Source organism: Pseudopodoces humilis, chromosome 7 (assembly GCF_049639895.1).
Source record: "Pseudopodoces humilis isolate 2021_Gansu_Grassland_sample_001 chromosome 7, ASM4963989v1, whole genome shotgun sequence".
In the NCBI taxonomy this organism is placed as follows: Eukaryota; Metazoa; Chordata; class Aves; order Passeriformes; family Paridae; genus Pseudopodoces; species Pseudopodoces humilis.
The window spans coordinates 22,976,488-22,989,208 of record NC_142206.1 but is presented as its reverse complement, the minus strand read 5'-3'; the positions used below and the strand labels follow the sequence as shown (position 1 = coordinate 22,989,208).

The following is a 12,721-nucleotide window of genomic DNA, read 5'->3' as shown; positions in this document are numbered from 1 at the left end:
ATATATCACATTTAGAGCTCTCTCTTTAAACCAACAGTAAGCTTCTCAAAGAACAAAATCAGACCTTTTTAAGAAGTACAAAACACTTTCCATGACACCAATTTTCAGGCATGAGTAACTTTATATTTACCCAGGATTGGTGTCATGCTACCCAGCATATATTTTCCTGGGCCATCCACTTGGCAATTTTCAAAACTGTCCCAACACAATCACTCATTCAGTCTCCTGCATTTTCTGTGATCCACCAAGACTGATTAGAAGTGCACACGAGCAAGCTGGACACCTCCTCTCATTCATCTAGTGCTCAATATATTTAAAGGGGATGTGGTCTTTTCCTTAGCACAGCTGCCAACAAAACTGCTCACCGACAGGACCCCACGCTACGCAATTGCCATGTGGGTCCCTGGGTCCCGACTTGTAGCATCAACTTCAGATAATTAACTTACCCATCCCTTGCTGCTGACCCTGCTGTCAGCTGCAATGGCAGTCAAGGGCACACAGCTCAACAAAGGGAAGCAGAGATGTGAATTTACTGCCCAAATGACCTTTTACTCTCATTCATGGACAGACAAAAAAGCTGGAGAGAGGAAGTGTTTGGTAGGCACACGACAGGCTGGGCCACTGTCACACTCCTGCTCTTCTGTGGTGTTAGGAGAGGGAAAAGATACTGGACTGCCTTTAATGTTTTATAAAGCACATGCAGGAAATTCAAGATGCCCTGGTCAGGTCCTGCCAGCATCACTGGGACCCTGCCACCCCCACTGCCCACACTGAGGTCACATGCACCCAGAAGACCCCTGCACCTGTGCAGCCTGGTCAGCCTAAAAATTTTTGTGGGTGAGCAACACTAGTGATTCATGTATTTCAACAATGATGGTGGTAAAAAGGGAAAGGGAAGGGAAAGCTTGGGGGTGGGCAGGAAACAAACCCCAGACATTAGTTTCTAAATAGCAGATGTGGCTATTCTGGCTAGCAAACTTCCACTTTAATTTCTAACCCACAGAGATGGGAAATGATTCATGAAAAATCAACAGGATAAAATTAGCTGGAAGGCAGAGAGATAATTCATGCAAACCAACCATCATGGGCTGAAGCGCCAGCACTACCAGCACCGCCTGGCATTTCAGCCTCTGGTGCCCTTCAGTCACTGGCACCTAGCCAGCAATCAGCTCTACATATATTTCCTTAGTGTCAAAATTAGCCCCCTGAAAGCATATCCATCTTCTAACAAGACGGCCTTTCACTCAACACTTTTCCAGAAGTTCCAGCTTTTCCTCTCTTTAAAAAGGAAGATTACCTGCAGTATGCTGACTTTTTCTTCTGCTGGTGAATGTTTAGTGGTGTCAGAAGACCAAATGGATGGACAGGCTTGCACACACATCTGTGAGCCATGGGCAAGCTATGCACTAAAGCCAAACTGCCCCAACAACTCAGAAAACTCAGTACATTTTGCCAGAGCTCTCTTTTCCTGCACAAAACAACAACACACACAACAGCAACAACCAAGTGCTGGTCTGCCCTTACATATACCGGTGATTTTTTTTTTAAGAAAAAAAAAATAAAATTGCTGCTAAATTCTTTATCCCAAAGCCTGATGAGAAACCTCCACTCCTCCAAGAGACCTCTGGACTTCCAGGAGACACCTGGTTATTCAACAATGGCCCCTCCCACCACCCAACTCAAAAGCTTCAGGAATCAAACGTAAAATTGTAAAGCCTCTGGAGCACCAATACCTCTAGGCAGGCAGTTTCAGGTGCAGGGGAATCCCTATGCCATTGGGACCTATGAGGACAGATGTAAAATAAAGCTAAAATCCTGCTTTGGCACCATTTATCTAGTTGGTGCCTGTTTCTGTGGAAAGAAAGGACAGCTCCTCTATGCTTTTTACAGTGGTTTCACTCTACTTGGACTTCAGGACACAGCAGGCAGCTCCTTTCTTTTTACTTGTTCAGCAAAAAGGGAAAGAGTATGTGGGAGAAAATGAGAAGGTAAGAGCAGATCTTACTTTCACTTGTTCCCAAAATTCTGACAAACTAGCTCAGTCCTTTAAAAGCACTAACAAACACAGCAGGCAAGATGAGAACACATCAACTGTTCCACAAAATGCAGAGGAAGCAAAAGCAAGAGCAGTATTTATTTCTCCTCATCTGTACCCTCTTGCAGGCCATTAGGAAGATAAGATCTCGCAGCACAACAGACATTATTCAGAGCTGGTAAATCTGTCTACAGGTTAGGGACTCATGTTACATGGCCTGGATGAGTAGCGGTTGAGCATGGGTCACACCGACCCCCTTTTCCTTGGGGCAGGCAGCAGTCCAGATACTCCCAGTGTCAGATCTGCCAAGAAACCAGATATCCGTGTGCTGAATTCACCACCACCACAATTTGATCTGCACATTCCCTTCCATACAGAGAGAGGGGTGCTCAGACCCCGTATATCCTAACACAGCTAACTAGAAAAAAATTTCCAGCAGGGGCCAAGCACTTCTGGTCTATACATTCAACCTTAAGTCCATTTTCTATATAAAGGTACTGGGTTGCACAGAAATACCTGGTCCTTTACACTACGGACATTTTTAAAACACTGATTAGCAGAAGCATGGAAAGAGCCTAAGAACTGATTCAATTCCAGCCCAAAAAGCAGAGGGACTTCACGTGTACAAGTCACTAAGGGACTACAAACATTCACCAACTATCCTAGAAGAATTCAAAAGCAACATCTCAACACCTGACTAGGAATGAGACCTGGTTAAAAAAAAGAAACCCAGCAGAGAGTATATGATACCATCTGTCTCAGCACATCCAGGAGATTCAATCAGTGGATCTGCTGTTCTGGAGGTACCACCTTTGCAACAGCAATGAAGCATTAGCTGGTGGGACTTTGTGCTGAGAGTCAGGCACTTCTACACCCAGACAGCAGCCCTTCACTACTTGAGGTAGAATTTTCAAGGAAAAAAGCGACTTACAAACATACCATACATAATAATGTTGTTTTTATAATCACAAAGGGAAGAGAAAACCAGTAATTTAAAGGCTTCTAGTCTTCAAAAGCTGATTGAACTAATTTGATCTTGGGAAAGATAACCGGCAAGCCTAGGTGTGAAACTTGACAACTACAGAACATATCTTATTGCTCATAAAAGTATGCTTCTGTGTCATCAGTATTGATTTTTCCTTCAGTCAGTTTCCAAGTGTTTTCATTAATTTCCCCTGAACTGATAAAAGGACTGGACTCTGCAAACTGTGGAATATTTAGCATTCTCCTAAGTGCTTCCAAGCAAGGAGTCTCCAAGTCAAAGAAAGCAGCAGACCACATGAAGTACTACAGCAACATCAGAAGAAAAGAAATTTAAAAACCCAAACAACAGCAAATCCCCTTGATATACACAAACATGTAGAAGTCAAGGTTTGTACAAATGAAAGGTATAAAGAGGAACATACTGGGTCAGATTTACGACATTTTTCAAAGATGCTGTGAATACTTAGAGTCTGCAGTTAAAGGGCCACTTTTAACTCCACCTAGCATATTATGATGCATTTATATGATGCACTTTCTAAATAAAGCTTCATTTTACTAAAAAAGGAATGTACTGGAAAATATTTCATATTGATTATCAGCCTGCAAATGATTGATAGCCCAATATCAGCTCCAATTAGCAGCCTTCAACACTCTGAAACACTCTGAAAGGTGTCAGTGGGGAACCACTGGAGCTGTGTGCCCCTGATCCATAGTCAGGTGCCTGGAGCCCGTGCCCTGCAGCCCACAGAGATGACCTGGCTTGGGGACCAGCACAGGATGCTCAGTGCCTCAGCTCCCCACTGCGCAAGGCAGGAGCACTGCCGGCTCTCAGGGGAGCTAATTACAGCAACCCTAGAGCTGCCACGCAAGTTAATCCCCCACATCACCTCCCATGAACTGTTACCACTGTGTCCTTATACATGTCCCCCACTACACACAGCCAGGCTTCCACGGGCAGAAGGCAGCCCCAGCTGCCAGCAGCACAGGCAGCAAGGTGGGTGCTGGGAGTGGCAGCCCCAGCAGGGCTTGATGCCAAGACTTTAGAACAGCAGTCCCTCCTCCGGGACAAGTCACTACAGGCGAAGGAAAACTAGCCTTGCTGAAAAGCCAAAGCCTAAGGAAGAGAGAAGAAAGGGGGCAGAGAAAGGAAACCATTTATCAGAGCATGCTCAAATAGGACAACTTGGCTTGTGACAGACCCTTCTGATGGGCCCCTTACTGACGGCTGTCCATGAGCGAGGGACTGCACTGAAACAGTTCTGCAGTACGCATTACTGATTGACTGCTGGAGGCTGCCAGTTTCTGCAGCTTAAACCTTAAATTACAGCTATAATGCTTTTACCTTCTGACCGCAGAGGAACTGTTCTGAGCCCCAGCACTGCCAGAGTAGTGCCTCCCAGCCTTGCAGACAGAAGAGCCCTTCAGCAACAGCCCTGAAGGATACAAATTATCCTGCTCCCACAAATGGAGCCATGACCAAGAAACAACAGCAAAGGTTTAAATGTCAGTATTTTTAATTGTTTGACTGTCTCTGCAGAAACATAAGTTCTTGCACTTATGTGAAGAGCTCGGGATGAAAGTTGGAAAAATGACTGTGCTAGTACCACCTTCAACTCTAGCTGAACTTCAAAGCCTACGTGCAGAGGACAGCGACCAAACTTCTAAAAAAACCACATGGAAAATGTGATTCTAGTTGCCAAGCCAAAATTTTCTCCTTCATCTGTTTTTTTGCTCTCAATTCTCACAGTCTTTTCTATCAGTATTGCCCCTTACGTGGTGGGCATTAAAAAGAAAAACTTCTCCAGCATGGGATACTTGTGTTGCCCTCCCCACCAGGTTTCTTCATCCACCTGAGCTGCCTCTACCTTTCAAAGATGTCACAGGACTGCTCTGTTTTCTATTGCTCTTTGGCCTGCAAAATTCTTCCCTTTCCAAAGCACTTCTCCCTCATCTTCTTTCTGAAGCTGCCATACAGGATGACACGAACCTCTCACCTTGTCTTCTGCTTTTCTTAGGGTGGTTGGACTTGCTACTGGAATCCACTTGCACAGACAAGTTTAACTTGCAGGAATTCCTGAAAAGCCACATTTTACTGTGTAGCTTTAGAAGGAACATTTCTCTAGAGGCTTTATTTAAAAACACCTTTGGTAGCAGAGAAGAGGTCACAGGGAGAACAGAAAACCCTGTGAAATAAAAGCCTACTTCACTCCACTACTGCAGAGGGGTCAGTGCAAGAGGAGGAACTAAAACTGTGTGCAGCTGCACAAGAGCTCTGGTCCAAGAAACTTCACCCACTACAAGAGAGCCTCAGGCAGGAGCACTGTACAGATGAGCCTACAATGAGAAACGCCACAAGCATGACAAGGGGAGAAACGTGAATCAGCAAAGCCAGCATCCCCCAGCAGGGCAGCCCAGTCGCAGGCCAGCAGGAATTCTGCCCCTTGCTCAGTGCCAGTGGATTCTGCCTGTGCTGACTCCCCTTCACCAGCTACACCTGTGGCTCAAGCAGCTCTCAGCCCCAGGGTCTGAAGGGTCTGTGCTCACGTGAGAGAACAGATCAGACAACTCAGCACTGCTGCAAGAAGATACATCAAGCAAACCCTGATGCTGACTCCAGATTTCTCTAAAATGCCAGAAAGACACAATGCAAACTGAAGAGCAGAAGTGATATTTGCTTGTTTTGGCTTCACTTAGGAAAACCACAGGTCTCAGATACACATATTCCTAGTGCAGAGGAGGCATCAGAAGCTCCCACCTGCACTTAGTCCACTGGGAACAACAGTCATTACTTCTCACTGCTACCCAGCCTTGTATCTTCAGATGAAGTTTTAGCAGCTTATTTCCTCCTTCTGAAGGTTCCCAAGTTACCCTAGAGTATTATTATTTAATTATTAAAAAAACAAAAAACAAAAAAACCAACAAAAAAACCCAAAAACAAAAAACAAAAACAAAACAAAAAAAACTCCACAACAATAAAAAACCCAAACCATTTTGTCTTTCGGACTACATTGAGTTTCTCCATGCAAATTTTCACATCCATGTAACACCACCAGATTGGCAGTAATGATTTGAAATATTCAAATACACCAAAATGTCATAAATATTAGCCAGCATTTTAAGAGCCCTGGAAATGGTTTAGTAGCACCAAGGGACAGACCTTGCTAACAGCATCTTTAAGAATAAAGAATTAGGTAACAGCATATACTTCTCTTGCATAAATGGACATGGGGAAAAAGAAAAACCAACTTAAAACCCCACAATGCCACTTGTGAATTAACCAGCATGAGAAAGAAGTTACGAAAAGAAAAAAAGAATATTAAAGGAAAAAACCAGAAGGATAAAGTGTACACGGTATTCTCTATAAAAAGACCAAATACCTCTCTTGCCTGGGTTTGTTGTATTTCTCATTAATATACACACTTTGATTCCTAACTCAGAGTGGCAACTTCCCCTCACTGCAAGGCCAGCCTGCTGCAGCACAGGAGCCCTCCTGCTTCAGGCTCCTTGTGCAATGTTCAACCCTTACAATTTCAAGCAGTTCCATCGCTTTCCAGCAAGGAATATGAGCAACAAGCTGCCCCCATCCCACTAAGATGGACCTTGCATCAGTTCATAAAAAATCCAGTTTTTAGTCCTTGCTTTTGTCGTCATTATTTAAAATCAGGTATTACCCTCGTAATGATCTTTCCCTTGCGAAAAAAGTGCAAGTAATTGCTATCAGTGACCAGTAAGGGTCACAATGAGAATCCCCCATAAACTGTGCCAGAAAGCACCATGCTTCATGCATGGTCCACAAAGATGCTGGAGGAACAACAGGCTAGTATCCTAAAACCAGAGCCCACACCAAATCCAGCACTGAGTCAGGAGCTTCAGGACTTGCTTCATGCTCCACAAAGGGCTGGAAGGAGCAGCAGCCTTGGACATGACTCCTGGGCAGGAGGGAACCATGACCTGCCCTGGTCCTGCTACTCCATGCTGCTGCGAGATCAGTCAATTCAGCATTTAGGCAAGAGCCAGGGCAAACTTCGGCACCTCCCATGGCTACCTCAAATCCTCCCTGGTGAGTGGTTCCAGCAGCCAAGCCCTCCTTTGCTAACACAGTCCTTGGCCACACCAACACTTGAACTCTTTGCAGGCTGCATGTATTTCAAGACTCAGCCACTCAGTCCTGTGCTAAACTATTCCTTCTAGAGCAGGAGCACCTTTGGTCCAAAAGCACCCCCTGCAAGAACAAGCACTCATCTCAATACTTTTGTTTCTGACTGCAGCTTGCACTTGAAAAGCAAAAGCACACCATCCTCATCAGGCAGCTTGCTATGGGGTTTATACACAATTCATCAGAAAGTCAGGAGACTCATTTCCCTTTCCACTTTCACTGCTTATAATCTTGGTCATTAGACAAACGGAAATTTAGGGGACGTGAAGCCCAACCCAGGCAGCAAGCCCGTGCTCCGCCAGTCTCACAGGGAGTTACACCTTGCTGGCAGAACTGGATCCAAGGGGCTGCTGGATATTTCGGGCTGGGGCTCCTTTGCTGCTCAACAAACCGCTGCACACACCTGCAGTGCTGGAAAACAATCCTATCTTACAGTTAGGCTGGTATTTCTTAAGCTGGTTCTGCCAGTTCTCCTCCCACTAATGAGAGGCATTAATCACAGGAAAAAGAGGAAGCAACACTGAGCCAACAGTTTTGCCCACAGGCCAGCTTTTTTTTTTGCAGGGATCTGAAAGGGTACTCTGGAGGCATCTTCCATTCCTCCGAAGTATAAGTGATATAGGACCACTTGCAAAGAAACTTGAGAAATTTTGTAACTTAAAAAAACAACCCAAACACACAGAGGGAAGAAGGCCCAAGAAAGTGCATCTGGAGTTTTTCTGCGCCAGCTAAGAGAGCATCCTGGCTGAGCAGCGCAAAGGCAGCTCTGCCCTGGCGCCGTACACGGGAGATGCTGCAGGCGAGGTGCCCCTGTCCCGCGGGGTGCTGTGTTCCCTGGGATTCCCAGGGTTGCTGTGTCCCGCAGGACCCCGTGTTCCCCTGGATCCCGTGTCCCCAGCACCCCGTGTCCCCTGGACCCCGTGTCCCCAGCACCCCGTGTTCCCCTGGACCCCGTGTCCCCAGCACCCCGTGTCCCCAGCACCCCGTGTCCCCAGCACCCCGTGTTCCCCAGCACCCCGTGTTCCCCAGCACCCCGTGTTCCCCTGGACCCCGTGTCCCCAGCACCCCGTGTTCCCCTGGACCCCGTGTCCCCAGCACCCCGTGTTCACCGAGATCCCGTGTTCCCCAGCACCCCGTGTCCCCAGCACCCCGTGTTCCCCGGGATCCCGCGGGTGCCGCCGCCCGGGATCGCCCCGCGCGGCCCCGCCCCCGCGTTCCAATGTGGCGCGCGCCCGCCCGCCCCCGCCGCCCATTGGCCGCCGGCCGCGTCAGTCGCGGGCCGGGCAGGCGGCCGCGGGCGGGGGGGGGGGGCGGGGCGGGCCCCGCCGCGGCGCGGGCGGGAGCGGCGCGGCGGGAGCGGCGGGGACGGGCCGGGCCCCGCGCAGCCCGCCCCGAGGGGGGAAAAGCGGGGCGGGCGGGGAAGGGGGAGGGGGCGATACCTGTGCCCGCGGGTCTTCGCCGCCGCCCCGCCCGCCGCGGGCACCCCTCGGCCGGACCTCCCCCCCCGGGCTGGGACGGGTTCTCTCCCCCCCCCACCCCCCCGCGCTCCGCAGCCATTTTCGTGGCCCCCTTGGCTACCAGCGGGGCTGACTCACCTCGGCACTGCGGGCGCGGGGAGCCCGCCTCGGCGTCGGGGGGCCCGCTCCGCCCGGGAGGGGCGGGGGGAGCCCGGCTGGCTGCGCCCTCCCACCCCGCCGGCCCCGCTGGCTAGTCCCAGGCGAGGACGGGTCCCGGGGCCGGGCCGGGCTCGGCGGAGGCGGCAGCGGCGGCTCCCTCCCTCCCGGCCGTGACCACCATCTTATTAGCACAGGAAATGACATGGAGAACGGAAGAGAGGGGCGTTCGGGGGCCGAGCCCGGGGACCCCCCGAACCGGGGGGAGGCGCCGCCGGCCCGCCCGGCCCGGCCCGGCCCGCTGAGGCTCTCCCGGGGCCGCGGCATTCCCGCTGTCCTTCCAAATACCCGCGGTGGGAAAAGAGGAAGGGGAAAAAGAAAAAAAAAAGACAAACCCCAAAAGCCGCATACAGCAAGGGGCGAAAAAAAAAACCCCGAACCACCAAAAACCAAACGCAAGAAGAAGCCGAGCAAGCCCAAACCGCCCGCGGTTCCCACCTCCTGCTCCGGAGCCTGCGGGTCCCGCGCGGACCCGCCGGCGATCGGCGCCCGCGGCCGGCCGGGGGCTCGCGGGGGGTCCGGCGGGCAAAACCCCCCCCGCCGGCCCGCGGGCACCGCGCGGGGGGAGCCACCGACCGAGGGGGCCCGTCCCGGCGGAGCCGCCGGGCTCCCCCCGGGCGCTGCCGCGGCCACCACCTGCCGCCGCCCGGCCGCCGCCGCGGCGCCCCGCCGAGCGGCCCCCGCCCGCCCGCCCGCGCCCCCGGGGCCGCCCGCCGCCGGGACACGGCGGCCAGACCTGACCCCCGGCCGGGCCCCGGGGCTCCTCCGCCGGCGGGGGCCAGGGGCGGAGGTGGCCCGGGGCGGGCGGCTGTCCCCCCGGCAGCAGCCCGCGCCTGTGCCCGCCCGTCGGGAGCCTCATGCTCTTCCGCGGGAAAAAGTGAATGGGAAGCCGCGGTGTTTCCTCGGAGCTCGATCGTATTTCAGAGTACTCCCCACAAAAAGTAACCCACCCGACAGCAACAGTAACAGCAAACCCTACCCTCGAGCTCCGCGCAGAAATTGCGGGCAACATGACGGATGACAAGAAGTAGGCACAATTTAATAAACAGAGGAAGCATGTCTCACCAATAAAACAAATTCTAAATAAAACCATCTGCGAGCATTAAATTTGAAACAATGCAAACTCTTCAGGTCCTTTGCCAAAAGAGGCACAACGGGGGGTAAAGAGAGGAATGGATAAATAGCCATAATTTTCTAGTTCCTTCGGTTGACAATGGACTTGTATGCAAACAGGGCAGTGGTGACAATGTGCCGGCTTGGATTCTTGGAACTACTTCCCTTTTTCTGTAGCCCTGAGAAACACCGTTTTCTGCAGTCCTGAGAAATAAATTCTCACTTGATACTCTCCACCCTGAAGTGCCTACTATACAAAGTCGGTGTGAAGAAGAGAAAAACTGAGTGAGGACAAAAAGTAAAAAAGTATATAGCCCAAGCAAAATAGGGGCCTGCTTCTGCCATCCTTGAGCTGCTTCCGCTGGTCTCGCTGAGCATTGCGGGGTGGCAGAACTTCAGGGTTAGGTCTTGATGTGCCACTTAATTTAAATTGTCTGCCAAAACAACAAGGCAGGTAATCAGCTTGGGTTCAAAATAAGCTCTCTCCACAAAAGCAGCCTGTGTGGCACAGATGATTATTGGTAAGTTCAAATGAGTATCAGTCATCAGATCTCCAGCTGTAGTTTGCTTTTTGTTCCCCGTTTCTAACCTCTGGGGAGAGGATTCCTTCTCAGAGGAAAAGCGTGCGGTGTCATTTTACCCCTTCCAGTAATTGCAGATAGATGGACTTTGAGGCACTTGCACTTGCCTTGGAAAGACCATAAGCTGTCAGCACCTTCAAACTCCTCAGAAATATTAGAGATCCTAATAGAGCTGCCCTAGTTTGCAGTTTCTGTCTGTGTGCTGAAGTGTGTGAGAACACTCAACTGGCAGAAAGCGCAACAATGGGTTTGTAAATATGATTGATGAATGAACCAAGAGGAAAAATAATAATTAAAAAAACAATAAAAATCATGCGAGTAATACAAATGCACACTGAATGCCAGGCTAATTTGGAGTAATAGTTTAGTTGTAGCTACTGTAGTCAAAGGCTGCAAGAGGAGGCTCAAAGGGAGGCATAAAGCTTTTAATTGTAAAGAAAATTAAATATGTAAGTGCAATATAAATAACAGCTATTATGTCTTCCTGTAAACACAGGCATGCTAATTTATTGAGAGGGAGTTGCCTTGTTTTAATGTGTGCCAGTTCGCCTTTATATGTTTAATAGTCAGGTGTGTTTGGTTTGTGTGTCAAGGTTTGGATAGTGGGGAGGCTACACAGGGTGTAGCCCACCCCTACACAGGGGTGTCTCCTGTGAGAGGCTGCCAGAAACTTCCCCTATGTCTGACAAAGACAACTCCAGCCAGATCCAAGCCAGACTCGCTGCTAGCCAAGGCCAAACCCATCAGGTGGGAACACCCCTGTGATAACACATTTAAAAAGGGAAGGAAAAACTACAAGAGCAATTGGAGCCAGAGAGAGGAGTGAGAGTAGATGAGAGAAACAGCACTCCAGACACCATGCTCAGTTGAAGAAGGAAGGGAGGAGGTGCTCCAGCTGCCGCAGCAGAGATTCCCTGGTGGCCTGTGGAGAACACCATGGTGAGGCAAGGTTTGCCCCTTCAGCCCATGGTGGTCCATGGTGTAGCAGATATCTACTTTCGCCTCTGAAGGACCCCACACCAGAACGGGCTGGTGCTCAAATCAATCTGTGACCCTTTGGGAAGCCCACGCTGGAAACAGGCTCTTGGCAAGACCTGTGGAGAGAAGAACCCACACTGGAGCAGGTTTGCTTGACTTGAGACCCTGCGGGGCACCTGCACAAGAGCAGTTTGTGAAGAACTGGAGCCTGTGGGAGGGACCCCACACACACAGGAGCAAGGGGAGAACGTGGGGAGTACTCTCCCTAAGGAGGAAGAAGCGTAAGAGAAAATGTGTGATGAACTGACTGCAGCCCCCATTCCCTGTCCCCCTGCACTGCTGGAGGGGAGGAGTTAGAGAACTCAGGAGTAAAATTCAGCCCAGAAGAAGGGAGGGTTGGGGGAAGGTTTTTTAATATTTAGTTTTTATTTCCCATTGTGCTTCTCTGATTTGATTGGTAATAAGCTAATTTTCCCAAGTTGGGTCAGTTTTGCCCTTGATGGTAATTGGTGAGTCATCTTTCCTTGTCTTATTTCAACCCATGAGCTTTTAGTAGTTGTATTTTCTCTCCACTGTCTGGTTGAGGAGGGGAGTGATAGAACCGCTCTGGTGGACACCTGGTGTCCAGCCAAGGTCAACCCATCCCATCAGGAGATAAAATCCCCATGAAGAAGATTTTGTATCTTTTCTATCTAGAAACAAATTATGGAAGGAAATGCAAATTTGTACTCTCTCTGTAAAAATGATACATTTGGGTCTTGGAAAAGCTTCCCACCTTCAACAAACTTCCTCCTCACTTAATAAGAAGACATAGGATTAATTTATTTTAATCAGTACATTGAGCCCCCACTCCACCACACATAGCAATTCTCCTCTGCCTGACAGGCTCTCAGAATAAAACTTTAAAAATGACAACATCAGTTCAGAATGACTGTCTGATTAGGTGTTGACAGAGTGACTGTCTAATTAGGTGTTGACTTTACAGTGTTGTACTGTCAAATCTGTTCCTCCATGAAATGCTGGATATTCTCCTGCAGGCAAAAAGTTTCTTCTACTGACACTGAACTTTTAGCTAATGGCATAAAAAATAGTGCTTGCCGAAGTGGGTAAAACTGTATCAAGCTTGTCAAAAAAACACACTTAAATGGTCTTCAGAGCTCCAAATGCTGGTAACATACAGGTACATCTGTCAGCCGCAAAA

The 12,721-nt window shown here is 49.6% G+C and overlaps 1 protein-coding gene across 4 annotated transcripts in view; it reads right to left on the bottom strand.

Annotated features, from left to right (window-relative positions):
* PRDM11 (PR/SET domain 11) overlaps nucleotides 1-9,352 on the bottom strand; it is a 48,897-nt gene extending 39,545 nt beyond the window's left edge. For 2 of the 4 annotated variants that reach the window (XM_088058395.1, XM_088058397.1), the window contains exon 1: nucleotides 8,771-8,920. The gene's annotated coding sequence lies outside the window, so the exon portion shown is untranslated. Of the gene's footprint in view, nucleotides 1-8,770; nucleotides 8,921-9,286 lie in introns of those variants that run through there. The other 2 variants (XM_088058393.1, XM_088058398.1) reach the window with 2 other exon arrangements.
* Between the last annotated feature and the right edge of the window lie 3,369 nt (nucleotides 9,353-12,721).